This window comes from Lucilia sericata, unplaced genomic scaffold (genome assembly GCF_015586225.1).
Source record: "Lucilia sericata isolate MDLA Ls3-8-SP2 unplaced genomic scaffold, ASM1558622v1 Contig000413F_arrow, whole genome shotgun sequence".
Taxonomy (NCBI): Eukaryota; Metazoa; Arthropoda; class Insecta; order Diptera; family Calliphoridae; genus Lucilia; species Lucilia sericata.
Genome location: NW_023994431.1, coordinates 160,776 through 177,639, shown reverse-complemented (window position 1 = coordinate 177,639; position 16,864 = coordinate 160,776). Strand labels below are relative to the sequence as shown.

Sequence of the window (16,864 nt, the reverse complement as noted above, 5' to 3'; positions counted from 1 at the left end):
AACTAACTAATAACTAACTAACTAACTAACTAACTAACTAACTAACTACTAACTAACTAACTAACTAACTAACTAACTAACTAACTAACTAACTAACTAACTAACTAACTAACTAACTAACTAACTAACTACTAACTAACTAACTAACTAACTAACTAACTAACTAACTAACTAACTAACTAACCTAACTAACTAACTACTAACTAACTAACTAACTAACTAACTAACTAACTAACTAACTAACTAACTAACTACTACTAACTAACTAACTACCGAACTAACTAACTAACTAACTAACTAACTAACTAACTAACTACTAACTAACTAACTAACTAACTAACTAACTAACTACTAACTAACTAACTACTAACTACAACTACTACGAACTACTAACTAACTAACTACTAACTAACTAACTAACTAACTAACTAACTAACTACTAACTAACTAACTAACTAACTAACTACTAACTAACTAACTAACTAACCTACTAAGCTAACTAACTACAACTAACTAACTACTAACTAACTAACTAACTAACTAACTAACTACTAACTAACTACTACTAACTAACTACTAGCTACTAACTAACTAACTAACTAACTACTACCTAACTAACTAACTAACTAAGAGCTATTCGTCCTGTATCCATCTTTAAGGATACCTATCGCTTCTGAAACATTTTTTGAGTCGATTCAGCCATGACCGTCTGGATGAAAATTTGCAAGATAATTGGATGAAATTTGGCACATAATTTTTTTTTGGTCCAAGAGCGAGCTCATAATTATGTTCTATAAAACGCAGTACAGCTAAGTTTTATATAAGCATTGATGACCTTACCATATTTCGTAATGATCTGGCCTCATGTGACCAAAGCTCCCATATAATGACCCCTCCAGAAAATGACTTGAATGTCTCTTATAAACAGTTATATCGCAATGAAATTCAGAAATTAGATTTAGCATTAAGATATTGACTAAAACTTAATATTTTTTTCCTAAACATTTTTTTACTTTTAACAATTAATTTAAATGTCTTATTTATTTATTTTTTTTTTAGTACATACATTTATTTATATTTAATAATTTATTTCCTTTATAACTTGAACATTGACCTGATACGTAGGTATTATGACGAACACATTTCCTCTGTAATTTAAAAATTAATTTATTAGCTAACGCCCCCTAAAGTATACAAATACCTCCTCCAACCTTCCCCTTTCTTTTGAAAAACATTAAACAAACTTAAATTTCTTAACAAAAACAAAATTATACTTGTTTTCTAGTTAGTGCAAAATTTCCAGGAAAAAAAAAAATGTAAAAAGCAAAGAAACATAATATTTCATGACCTGCTGCCATAAAGTTAAAGTAAAAGAGCAAAAAACGAGCAAGGGCAGCTGTGTTATATATAGCGTTGACACCACTGGCAGCAGCATCACCAAAACAAAAAACAATTAATTGTAGTGGGGTTGTAAATAAAAAACGTACTGTTTTTCTAGAATTTTTTTTTATTCTGAAAACATTCTTGATTAAAACGTTCATAGGGTTCGCTAGAGTGTAAGAAGTTTTTTTATTTCATTGCGAAAAACTTCCAATTTTGTTAATTAAACGTGACAGGTGAAATTAAAGAACAAAAATACTTCAGCATTGTACAACTGGAAAAACATTGTCAAAGATTATAGACAGCATAGCTCACGTAAATGTCTAGTTTGAAGTTTCTGCATCATGAAGAAGTTTATTTACACATACAACGAATTGAAACCAAATATTTCAGAAGGACATGATTGTTAATCCAATAACTATAAAGTTAAGGGGTTAAAAAATTCTCTTTAAATGTGTATGACAGTTTTTTTCATTAAAACAAATTGTGTATAACATTTTTTTCTACAGAAAACATTATGTAGAATAGTTTTTTTCTTGGAAAACTTGTATATAACAGTTTTTGTGTTAGAAAAAATTGTGTATAACAGTTTTTTTCCTTAGGAAAAATTGGGTATAACTGTTTTTCTTTAGGAAATATTGTGTATAACTGTTTTTCTTTAGGAAATGTTGTGTATAACAGTTTTTTCCTAAGAAAAAATTCTGTAAAACAGTTTTTTCTTTGGAAAAAATTCTGTATAACAGTTTTTTCTTTAGAAAAAATAGTGCATAACAATATTTTCTTTAGAAAAAATAGTGTATAACAGTATTTTCTTTAGAAAAAATAGTGTATAACAGTTTTTTCTTTAGAAAAAATAGTGTATAACAGTTTTTTCTTTAGAAAAAGTGGTGTATAACAGTTTTTTCTTTAGAAAAAATTCTGTATAACAGTTTTTTCTTTAGAAAAAATTGTGCATAACAGTTTTTTCTTTAGAAAAAAAATAGTGTATAACAGTATTTTCTTTAGAAAAACTAGTGTATTACAGTTTTTTCATTAGAAAAAGTGGTGTATAACAGTTTCTTCTTTAGAAAACATAGTGTATAACAGTATTTTCTTCAGAATAAAATGTGAATAAATGTGTTCTTCTTCAGAAAAAATATTTGTATGACAGTTTTGTTTAAGAAAAATTGTGTATATCATAACTTTCTACATAAAATATTGTGTAGAACTGTGTTTTCTTTAAGAAAACTTGTGTATAACAGTTTTTCACTAGAAAAAAATTGTTTATAAAGGTTTTTTCCTTAGGAAAAATTGCGTATAACAGGGAGAAATTGTGTATAACATCTTATTCAACAGAAAAAATTGTGTATAACAGTCTTCTCTCTAAAAAAATTGCGTATAACAGTATTTTCCAGGGGAAAAATTGTGTATAACAGTTTTTAACACAATGAGCATGCTTTTTCTTTAGAACAAAATTGTGTATAAAATTGTTTTAGAAGAAAATTTGTGCAATGGATTTATCTTTAGTATTAAGTATAACAGTTTTTTACAATTAGAAATTTAAAACATAGAATTTTTCTTTAGGAAAATTGTGTATAACAGATTAAAAAAGTGTAAATATTACTGTAAAAATCGCTCTCTCTTTGAAAGAAAATTACATTTTCTTAAAATCCTTTAGTAACATTAGATATTTCTTAAATATACATTTCGACATAATAATGCATGTTTATTATAACAAAAATAATAATCAAAAATACATTTCTCAAAATGTAGATTTAAATATAAAGAGAATTTCTGTGTGTTTAAGCCAAATGTCAGTGTCAACTTATATAATAATCAATAAAACAGGAATTGACATCAATCAAAAGAAACAAACAAAATATTCTATATTACACCATTAATATCAAGACAATATTTATGCTAAAATATACACACATACACATATATATATATACATATGTAAATATGTATGTATGTTTATACTGTATATATTAAAGCTTTGTGTATATGACATTTAAATCTACATACGAATGTTTTTCAATATTGCACAAAAATTCCTGTTCACAATTCATTCTTTCGTTTTATTTGAAAAGTGCGCAAATTAAATAAAGCAAAAATACATAAATAAGTAAATAAATATCAGCCACCACTTTTACCACCAACCATGTTTTATTTGTGTTTGAATTTGAATTTTATATGAATTTTGCATGTCTTTGACAGATATTTAAAATAATTTTCCTTGTAGAATAAATACTAACGAAACAAATACAATTTCATAGATTTTAACATAACAAAGAATAACTGTTATACAAAAATTTTCCATAATAACAAAAGGGTTCAGTTCTAGTTCAGTTCTAGTTCAGTTCTAGTTCAGTTCTAGTTCAGTTCTAGTTCAGTTCTAGTTCAGTTCTAGTTCAGTTCTAGTTCAGTTCTAGTTCAGTTCTAGTTCAGTTCTAGTTCAGTTCGAGTTCAGTTCGAGTTCAGTTCTAGTTCAGTTCTAGTTCAGTTCTAGTTCAGTTCTAGTTCAGTTCTAGTTCAGTTCTAGTTCAGTTCTAGTTCAGTTCTAGTTCAGTTCTAGTTCAGTTCTAGTTCAGTTCTAGTTCAGTTCTAGTTCAGTTCTAGTTCAGTTCTAGTTCAGTTCTAGTTCAGTTCTAGTTCAGTTCTAGTTCAGTTCTAGTTCAGTTCTAGTTCAGTTCTAGTTCAGTTCTAGTTCAGTTCTAGTTCAGTTCTAGTTCAGTTCTAGTTCAGTTCTAGTTCAGTTCTAGTTCAGTTCTAATTCAGTTAAAAATGTTTATTCTTATATTTCTCAGTTAAAAGAAACGTAATGCAAGTAATACTATATATTTTTTCATAAATATTAAATTATTACTTTTATTACTTTTCGAATCGCTGTGCAAACACAAATCATAAATTTAAATAAATTTTATAAATTAACTGCCTAATTATAACACATTTCCTCCTTCACTCATTTTTCATTTCCTTATCATCATCATATTTCATTGCTAAGTTAGTTTCCAGTTTGAAAAAAAAAAAAATAAAACTACAATAAATTTGAATATAAAAATATTGAAGAAATTACCTGTTAAAGATTTATTTTATTTCCTTGGGCTGTGCGCAACGGCTCGCATTCCGTATTCTGCAACATTTATAAATATCCTTGTAACAAATTTCAAATTTTCTTTATTTTTTGAAAATGATTTTTATATTTATGTTTTATCAATACATCTATATTGTAAAACAGTGTGGGTTATAGTAGTCTGATGAGGATGATGGTGATGTAGTAAAGTTATTTGTTATTGGCGTGTTTTAATGGGTTTCCGCTTTGATTTATAGCTGCAGGTTATTTAAGCTGCAAAGAGAGAGATAGAAAGGGAAATGAAAGCAACAAATAAACATTAAAAATATATTACAAAGTTGTGTTTTTTCAATATTTATGTACAGGGATGGCAAACTGTTATACAATAATTTATCTAAAGAAATCCTAACATTTTCCATTAAAAAAAATTGTAGACCAATTTTTCTTTAGGGAGAACTGTTTTACAAAAATTACCATTATTAATTGCTTTAACTTTTCCATCCCTGATGTAAGTAAATATTTTTGTGGTTTAGTTTTCTTTTATTTATTTTTTTATTTTTTGTCAAATTGTTCTTAAAGTCTGTTACATAAATATTTCTTTTGACATAGAAAATCTCCCGAGTATTTGCTAATCAGTTTTTATCAGTTCATATTTATTTTATTTCTTTATTTGTTGATTTGTTTTTGCTTTTAAAAGGGACAAGTTTTTATGTTTTAACCACAAAAGCAAACAAGTCCTTGTTGTAGTCAATATAAAAATCTAAGATAATAAAGTATTGACACTTATGTGGCATATATACATTTTGTTATAAAGAGTTTGTTATATTAAGTGACATATTTTTAGTTATACTTAGGGGAAATACGAATGAAAATTTAATTGAGTAAAAACATTTTAGAATCAATAAGATTTTAATAATCATAAATGATCAAAGATTGCTGTCTTAACTAATCTAACAAGGTTGTTTGTACTACACTTCATTATGACCGACATTTAGTCGAATCCTGGGTTTCCATTATTCTTTTTTTTTTAATTTACATAAAGAAATGTCTTCCTTAATTTTTGTTTATTACTCTAAAATCTTAGCAATTAATTTAAATTGTTTACTTCTCTCCCTTTTCCTTATTAAAATATTTAAGCAACATTTTATTTTATATTTAAAAATAAAATAATATGCACAATCCAGCTTAATTGCTTAAATTACAAAATAAATATGAGAAAAATTCTTAAAATAAATTTCAATGTGGGTTGTATGAACTGGGTTTAAATAATAAATACCTTTCAAACCCAACAACTGGGTTTAAATAATAAATACCTTTCAAACCCAACAAATATTTTTAAAATAAAGACAACAACAATGGATTGCCTTCAAATATTTATTTAGTTTTCTTCTTAAACTGAACTAGAACTGAACTAGAACTGAACTAGAACTGAACTAGAACTGAACTAGAACTGAACTAGAACTGAACTGAAACTGAACTAGAACTGAACTAGACTGAACTAGACTGAACAGAACTGAACTAGAACTGAACTAGAACTGAACTAGAACTGAACTAGAACTGAACTAGAACTGAACTAGAACTGACTAGAACTGAACTAGAACTGAACTAGAACTGAACTAGAACTGAACTAGAACTGAACTAGAACTGAACTAGAACTGAACTAGAACTGAACTAGAACTGAACTAGAACTGAACTAGAACAAAGAACTGAACTAGAACTGAACTAGAACTGAACTAGAACTGAACTAGAACTGAACTAGAACTGAACTAGAACTGAACTAGAACTGAACTAGAACTGAACTAGAAACTGACTAGAACTGAAACTAGAACTGAACTAGAACTGAACTAGAACTGAACTAGAACTGAACTAGAACTGAACTAGAACTGAACTAGAACTGAACTAGAACTGAACTAGAACTGAACTAGAACTGAACTAGAACTGAAGAACTAGAACTGACTAGACTGAACTAGAACTGAACTAGACTGAACAAACTAACTAGAACTGAACTAGAACTAACGAAACTGAACTAAACTAACTAGAACTGAACTAGAACTGAACTAGAACTGAACTAGAACTGAACTAGAACGACTAAGAACTGAAACTAGAACTGAACTAGAACTGAACTAGAACTGAACTAGAACTGAACTAGAACTGAACTAGAACTGAACTAGAACTGAACTAAACTGAACTAGAAACTGAACTAGAACTGAACTAGAACTGAACTAGAACTGAACTAGAACTGAACTAGAACTGAACTAGAACTGAACTAGAACTGAACTAGAACTGAACTAGAACTGAACTAGAACTGACTACTAGAACGAACTAGAACTGAAACTAGAACTGACTAGAACTGAACTAGAACTGAACTAGAACTGAAAACTAGAACTGAACTAGAACTGAACTAGAACTGAACTAGAACTGAACTAGAACTGAACTAGAACTGAACTAGAACTGAACTAGAACTGACTAGAACTGAACTAAACTGAACTAGAACTGAACTAGAACTGAAACTAGAACTGAACTAGAACTGAACTAGAACTGAACTGAACTGAACTAGACTGAACTAGAACTGAACTAGAACTGACTAGAACTGAACTAGAACTGAACTAGAACTCTGAACTAGAAATGAACTAGAACGAACTAGAACTGAACTAGAACTGAACTAGAACTGAACTAGAACTGAACTAGAACTGAACTAGAACTGAACTAGAACTGAACTAGAACTGAACTAGAACTGAACTAGAACTGAACTAGAACTGAACTAGAACTGAACAAATGAACTAGAATTGAACTAGAAACTGAACTAGAACTGAACTAGAACTGAACTAGAACTGAACTAGAACTGAACTAGAACTGAACTAGAAGAAACTAGAACTGAACTAGAACTGAACTAGAACTGAACTAAGAACTGAACTAGAACTGAACTAGAACTGAACTAGAACTGAACTAGAACTGAACTAGAACTGAACTAGAACTGAACTAGAACTGAACTAGAACTGAACTAGAACTGAACTAGAACTGAACTAGAACTGAACTAGACTGAACTAGAACTGAACTAGAACTGAACTAGAACTGAACTAGAACTGAACTAGAACTGAACTAGAACTGAACTAGAACTGAACTAGAACTGAACTAGAACTGAACTAGAACTGAACTAGAACTGAACTAGAACTGAACTAGAACTGAACTAGAACTGAACTAGAACTGAACTAGAACTGAACTAGAACTGAACTGAACTGAACTAGAACTGAACTAGAACTGAACTAGAACTGAACTAAACTGAACTAGAACTGAACTAGAACTGAACTAGAACTGAACTAGAACTGAACTAGAACTGAACTAGAACTGAACTAGAACTGAACTAGAACTGAACTGAACTAGAACTGAACTAGAACGAACTAGAACTGAACTAGAACTGAACTTGAACTGAACTAGAACTGAACTAGAACTGAACTAGAACTGAACTAGAACTGAACTAGAACTGACTAGAACTGAACTAGAACTGAACTAGAACTGAACTAGAACTGAACTAGAACTGAACTAGAACTGAACTAGAACTGAACTTGAACTGAACTAGAACTGAACTAGAACTGAACTAGAACTGAACTAGAACTGAACTAGAACTGAACTAGAACTGAACTAGAACTGAACTAGAACTGAACTAGAACTGAACTAGAACTGAACTAGAACTGAACTAGAACTGAACTGGAACTGAACTAGAACTGAACTAGAACTGAACTAGAACTGAACTAAAACTGAACTAGAACTGAACTAGAACTGAACTAGAACTGAACTAGAACTGAACTAGAACTGAACTAGAACTGAACTAGAACTGAAGAACTGAACTGAACTGAACTAGAACTGAACTAGAACGAACTAGAACTGAACTAGAACTGAACTTGAACTGAACTAGAACTGAACTAGAACTGAACTAGAACTGAACTAGAACTGAACTAGAACTGAACTAGAACTGAACTAGAACTGAACTAGAACTGAACTAGAACTGAACTAGAACTGAACTAGAACTGAACTAGAACTGAACTAGAACTGAACTAGAACTGAACTAGAACTGAACTAGAACTGAACTAGAACTGAACTAGAACTGAACTAGAACTGAACTAGAACTGAACTAGAACTGAACTAGAACTGAACTAGAACTGAACTAAGAACTAAACTGAACTAGAACTGAACTAGAACTGAACTAGAACTGAACTAGAACTGAACTAGAACTGAACTAGAACTGAACTAGAATGAACTAGAACTGAACTAGAACTGAACTAGAACTGAACTAGAACTGAACTAGAACTGAACTAGAACTGAACTAGAACTGAACTAGAACTGAACTAGAACTGAACTAGAACTGAACTACTAAACTGAACTAGAACTGAACTAGAACTGAACTAGAACTGAACTAGAACTGAACTAGAACTGAACTAGAACTGAACTAGAACTGAACTAGAACTGAACTAGAACTGAACTAGAACTGAACTAGAACTGAACTAGAACTGAACCAGAACTGAACTAGAACTGAACTAGAACTGAACTAGAACTGAACTAGAATGAACTAGAACTGAACTAGAACTGAACTAGAACTGAACTAGAACTGAACTAGAACTGAACTAGAACTGAACTAGAACTGAACTAGAACTGAACTAGAACTGAACTAGAACTGAACTAGAACTGAACTAGAACTGAACTAGAACTGAACTAGAACTGAACTAGAACTGAACTAGAACTGAATTAGAACTGAACTAGAACTGAACTAGAACTGAACTAGAACTGAACTAGAACTGAACTAGAACTAGAACTGAACTAGAACTGAACTAGAACTGAACTAGAACTGAACTAGAACTGAACTAGAACTGAACTAGAACTGAACTAGAACTGAACTAGAACTGAACTAGAACTGAACTAGAACTGAACTAGAACTGAACAAGAACTGAACTAGAACTGAACTAGAATTGAACTAGAATTGAACTAGAATGAACTAGAATTGAACTAGAACTGAACTAGAACTGAACTAGAACTGAACTAGAACTGAACTAGAGTGAACTAGAACTGAACTAAACTGAACTAGAACTGAACTAGAACTGAACTAGAACTGAACTAGAACTGAACTAGAACTGAACTAGAACTGAACTAGAACTGAACTAGAACTGAACTAGAACTGAACTAGAACTGAACTAGAACTGAACTAGAACTGAACTAGAACTGAACTAGAACTGAACTAGAACTGAACTAGAACTGAACTAGAACTGAACTAGAACTGAACTAGAACTGAACTAGAACTGAACTAGAACTGAACTAGAACTGAACTAGAACTGAACTAGAACTGAACTAGAACTGAACTAGAACTGAACTAGAACTGAACTAGAACTGAACTAGAACTGAACTAGAACTGAACTAGAACTGAAACTAGAAACTGAAACTAGAACTGAACTAGAACTGAACTAGAACTGAACTAGAAACTGACCTAGAACTTGAACGAGAACTGAACTAGAACTGAACTAGAGAACTGAACTAGAGAACTGAAACTAGAACTGAACTAGAAACTGAACTAGAACTGAACTAGAAACTGAACTAGAACTGAACTAAGAACTGAACTAGAACTGAACTAGAACTGAATCTAGAACTGAACTAGACTGAACTAGAACTGAAACTAGAACTTAACTAGAACTGAACTAGAACTGAACTAGAACTGAACTAAGAACTGAACTAGAACTGAACTAGAACTGAACTAGAACTGAACTAGAACTGAACTAGAACTGAACTAGAACTGAACTAGAACTGAACTAGAACTGACTAGAACTGAACTAGAACTGAACTAGAACTGAAACTAGACTGAATAGAACTGACTAGAACTGAAACTAGAACTGAACTAGAACTGAACTAGAACTGAACTAGAACTGAACTAGAACTGAACTAGAAACTGACTAGAACTGAACTAGAACTGAACTAGAACTGAACTAGAACTGAACTAGAACTGAACTAGAACTGAACTAGAACTGAACTAGAACTGAACTAGAACTGAACTTGAACTGAACTAGAACTGAACTAGAACTGAACTGAACTAGAACTGAACTAGAACTGAACTAGAACTGAACTAGAACTGAACTAGAACTGAACTAGAACTGAACTAGAACTGAACTAGAACTGAACTAGAACTGAACTAGAATGAACTAGAACTGAACTAGAACTGAACTAGAACTGAACTAGAACTGAACTAGAACTGAACTAGAACTGAACTAGAACTGAACTAGAACTGAACTAGAACTGAACTAGAACTGAACTAGAACTGAACTAGAACTGAACTAGAACTGAACTAGAACTGAACTAGAACTGAACTAGAACTGAACTAGAACTGAACTAGAACTGAACTAGAACTGAACTAGAACTGAACTAGAACTGAACTAGAACTGAACTAGAACTGAACTAGAACTGAACTAGAACTGAACTAGAACTGAACTAGAACTGAACTAAAACTGAACTAGAACTGAACTAGAACTGAACTAGAACTGAACTGAACTAGAACTGAACTAGAACTGAACTAGAACTGAACTAGAACAGAACTAGAACTGAACTAGAACTGAACGAAAACTGAACTAGGACTAACTAGAAATATAATTCACATTAATTTACAAATTTATAACTTAATATAAATAAATATAACTTAATATTTGCGTTTTGTGGAATATAGTTCTCAAAAATTCAAACATATTTTGGATGATTTTAGGCGAATGCATTATGTACTCTTAAGTGAAATATTTAATAATTATCTCCATCAATTTGACTCTAAATTGCCTGTTGGGTATGGGGTAAACAGCAATTTTAGTTATTTTAATATTAAACAACATTTTTGTGTTCCCCATTAATACCTTGAAGTTTTATATAAAAACGAAATAATATGAACACTATGTAAGCTAATATATGTTTTTGTATGTACATGGATGCTGTGTAGGAGGACATCATGTACAGTGTCATTCAAAATTGTATTTGTACAATGTTGGTGAATAGAAAGCAGATTACGAAGTTGCGAGTATGTATGCTGAAAATGAAAGTCAATGTCATGCCAGAGAATAAATAATAATATAAACCTGACAATTCTAAAGTGAAAGTTTTGAAATGTTTCCACATCAGCATAAGTATGTATATTAAGGTGGCAATGATTTGTAGTAATAAAGACAAGTGAATTATGAAAAAGTCTGTACCAACTCTAAAATTGTTAACTCTCGAACTACTTATTTCTAAATAATTCAAATCTGAAACTTAATTAAATTCTTTTGTTTTATAGAAATAACTTAATTTTGAGACGCCATCCTAACTTATGTGTAATGTATGCAAAATACATACATACATAGATACATACATACAAAATATTATAATTTTAAAAAATAGAATTGAAATAAATGTACGTAGCATGTACACACTTCCACATTATTTATGTATGTATGAGCATTTAAATGAAAATAATGATTTTTATATAATTTTAAAGAGAATGAAAATCAGAGCTAAATTGGAAGCAAAAAGGTAGCATAAAATTAGGGATGATGAATTCTACAAATATCATGTTATCACCAAAATGTTCGGAAATAATATTTATTGTTAAGAAAAATAATAGAAATCTGTAACATTTTATATGTTACATCTCAATGACTAGACTACGACTATGACTACACTAAACTAGACTAGACTATGACTATGACTATGACTAGACTATGACTAGACTATGACTAGACTATGACTAGACTATGACTAGACTATGACTAGACTATGACTAGACTATGACTAGACTATGACTAGACTATGACTAGACTATGACTAGACTATGACTAGACTATGACTAGACTATGACTAGACTATGACTAGACTATGACTAGACTATGACTAGACTATGACTAGACTATGACTAGACTATGACTAGACTATGACTAGACTATGACTAGACTATGACTAGACTATGACTAGACTATGACTAGACTATGACTAGACTATGACTAGACTATGACTAGACTATGGCTAGACTATGACTAGACTACAAATGTATATACATTATAATCACATTTTCCACCATCTGCCCCACTGTTATCTTGTTGCACATTGTTATACATAAAAATATAAGTTGTCAATTACACGTGCATATGAAACTGAAAATCTTTTACATAAAATATTTACATTTTAACAAATTCTCCATGTTTTTCATGACTTGTTAACAACAACAAAACCTGCTAAGTAAAAATTATAAAAATAACTTTATAATAACAGGAGTAAAAATGATCTTATTTTAACCAAAATTACACATACAACTTAAACAAATACATACATTAAAAACTTCTATATGTAGGCAACACTTCAGGCATACATTCCTTCATGTAAGCAGAGAAATAAAATTCTACATATGTACATGAGATACCCTACCCACACTCATTAATCATTTGTACAAATAAATCTTAATAGAAGTGTAACTTTCTTTAAGAAATATTTGCTATATAAAAGAAAAACCATTTATTGTATCACATTGTGTAAGAGTTATGATCATCAGAGCAAAAATCATAGAATCGTGTGTTTTATCAATTCCTTGCTCTCCACTTTAATAGATGCAAATATTTTCCCTAGATAAAGTTGCATAAAAATTTCTAAATTTTCATTCTATTGTTGTTATTCCTTATACTGTTCCTCCCTATTTTACATGCTATATCCTGTTATATTCTTGCCACATTACTTTTTACATACATACATACGTACTTATTTTCTCATATAATATATTTTTTTTCATAAAAATAAGCTGCTTAATTTGCAAACATGTCCTGGCAACAATATTTTTCCCTTTTCCTTTGTCTCCTCCTGTTAAAGCAAACAAAGATTTCGATGTTATTTTCGTAATTTATTTTTGTTTTTGTTTATTTATTCTATTTTGTTTTTAATTTCTCAACGGTAAATTTTATTTAAAGTAATATTTTATATTATTTATTTTTGTTTCTTTTTATTTAAATTTTAATTAGATTTTGTTGTAATATTTGTATGTTAATTGGCTGTGATTGTCTTAATACGGATTTACTGCCTTGCACACATTAAACTGATAAAATTAGAAGGATATAAGAATATTGGGAGTAATTTAATGAAAATAATTAAATTTTTAATTAGAATGTACTATAATATAGGATAATGAAGATACTATATACTAGACAATAGACAAGAATATAGACTAGACTATAGACTATAGACTAGACTATAGACTAGACTATAGACTAGACTATAGACTAGACTATAGACTAGACTATAGACTAGACTATAGACTAGGCTATAGACTAGACTATAGACTAGACTATAGACTAGACTATATACTAGACTATATACTAGACTATAGACTAGACTATAGACTAGACTATAGACTATACTATAGACTAGACTATAGACTAGACTATTGACTAGACTATAGACTAGACTATAGACTAGACTATAGACTAGACTATAGACTAGACTTGACTATAGACTAGACTTGACTATAGACTAGACTTGACTATAGACTAGACTACAGACTAGACTATAGACTAGACTATAGACTAGACTATAGACTAGACTATAGACTAGACTATAGACTAGACTATAGACTAGACTATAGACTAGACTATAGACATGACTATAGACTAGACTATAGACTAGACTATAGACTAGACTATAGACTAGACTAGACTATAGACTAGACTATAGACTAGACTATAGACTAGACCATAGACTAGACTAGACTATATACTAGACTATATACTAGACTATAGACTAGACTATAGACTAGACTATAGACTAGACTATAGACTAGACTATAGACTAGACTATAGACTAGACTATAGACTAGACTATAGACTAGACTATAGACTAGACTATAGACTAGACTATAGACTAGACTATAGACTAGACTATAGACTAGACTATAGACTAGACTATAGACTGGACTATAGACTAGACTATAGACTAAACTATAGATTAGACTAGACTAGACTATAGACTAGACTATAGACTAGACTAGACTAGACTATAGACTAGACTATAGACTAGACTATAGACTAGACTATAGACTAGACTATAGACTAGACTATAGACTAGACTATAGACTAGACTATAGACTAGACTATAGACTATACTATAGACTAGACTATAGACTAGACTATAGATTAGACTATAGACTAGAATATAGACTAGACTATAGACTAGACTACTAGACTATAGACTAGACTATAGATTAGACTATAGACTAGACTATGGACTAGACTATAGACTAGACTATAGACTAGACTACTAGACTAGACCATTAGACTATAGACTAGACTATAAACTAGACTATAGACTAGACTATAGACTAGACTATAGACTAGACTGTAGACTAGACTATAGACTAGACTACTAGACTACAGACTAGACTATAGACTAGACCATAGACTAGACTATAGACTAGACTATAGACTAGACTATAGACTATACTATAGATTAGACTATAGACTAGACTATAGACTAGACTATAGACTAGACTATAGACTAGACTATAGACTAGACTATAGACTAGACTATAGACTAGACTATAGACTAGACTATAGACTAGACTATAGACTAGACTATAGTCTAGACTATAGACTAGACTATAGACTAGACTATAGACTAGACTATAGACTAGACTATAGACTAGACTATAGACTAGACTATAGTCTAGACTATAGACTAGACTATAGACTAGACTATAGACTAGACTATAGACTAGACTTTAGACTAGACTATAGACTAGACTATAGACTAGACTATAGACTAGACTATAGACTAGACTAGACTAGACTATAGACTAGACTATAGACTAGACTATAGACTAGACTATAGACTAGACTATAGACTAGACTATAGACTAGACTATAGACTAGACTATAGACTATAGACTAGACTATAGACTAGACTATAGACTAGACTATAGACTAGACTATAGACTAGACTATAGACTAGACTATAGACTACACCATAGACTAGACTATAGACTTGACTATAGACTTGACTATAGACTAGACTATAGACTAGACTATGGACTAGACTATAGACTAGACTATAGACTAGACTATAGACTAGACTATAGAATAGACTATAGACTAGACTATGGACTAGACTATGGACTCGACTATGGACTAGACATTAGACTAGACTATAGACTACACCATAGACTAGACTATAGACTAGACATTAGACTAGACATTAGACTAGACATTAGACTAGACATTAGACTATAGGAATTTTATATATTACACCCATAAAATTTCTTTAATTTTTCTGTATCCATAATTTAAGAACAATTCTTTTTGATGATTTGCCCACCTACCACGACTCCAGGAAGTTAAAAAGTAAACTTTTCTTTTATTCAAAAACCGCAAGTGTTACTTTTACTTTTATATATTGTTATAAATTGTTCTTAATTAAATACGAAGTGAACACATACATTCGTATGTACAATATATAGAAAGCGGAATAAAAAAAACGTAAATAAATTGTGTTAACAAGTAATGGAAATAAAACCGTTCTTTATTAACACACTCCTGTTATCCAAAAATAAATACCCCTTTCAATTTCTTAAAAATAATCACATACATATAAGTACCCGTTAAGTTTAAGATCAAACCATTAAAAGTTTTATACCGTCTGCAAAGTTGGTTTTAAGTTTCTTGGAATTGTTGTCCTTCAAAGTCATTAACAGACGACTAGTTCTAAGAACTGCAGGTTAAGAATTCTATATATTTCCCTTGTGTGTTTAAGTATTTCGATAGGTGTGAGTCTCTTGTGTATTTATGTTCCAGTAAATGATTGTCATAAATTTCTCGTGTCTTGTATGGTGTTTTTTCTGCTTGAGTTCTATTTAAAATACAAATATTCGTTGTAATAAATTTATTCTAACAGTGTGATAATAATTCTATTGTTTATATTTTTCTTATTGTCTAAAGTCAAAAAGTTACGACACATAGTAGAAAGAAAATTACAAAACATTTATTTTTCTTTTAAAAACTCAGAGCTTTTTGTTTAATAATCTTTTTTACGGTTTAATAAATTCTTTGAAATTTGGTGATATTTTTTAACCGTAGTAATAAGTTTGTGCGGCATAAATTAAACAAATGAAGTTTAGTAATTATAAATTTTTCTTAATAATTGATGGTTACTTTTGGATAGGATATAATGTAAAAAAACGATAAACTATTTTCAGCACAGCAGGCAACATTAGCCCCTAGTATAGCCTAGCCTATAGACTAAAATCCAGACAATAAACTAAGGTATAGACCACACTATAGACTAGACTATAGACCAGTCTATAGACTATACTATAGTCAAGACTTTAGACTATACTATACTCAAGACTATAGACTATACTATAGTCTAGACTGTAGACTAGACTATTGTCCAGACTATAGACTA

At 30.4% G+C, this 16,864-nt stretch overlaps 1 protein-coding gene across 1 annotated transcript in view; it reads right to left on the bottom strand.

Annotated features, from left to right (window-relative positions):
• Positions 1–16,864, bottom strand: part of LOC119604650 (regulating synaptic membrane exocytosis protein 1) — a 204,606-nt gene that overhangs the window by 132,946 nt on the left and 54,796 nt on the right. Inside the window, 1 exon segment of the mRNA XM_037957411.1 lies at positions 4,439–4,708. The gene's annotated coding sequence lies outside the window, so the exon portion shown is untranslated.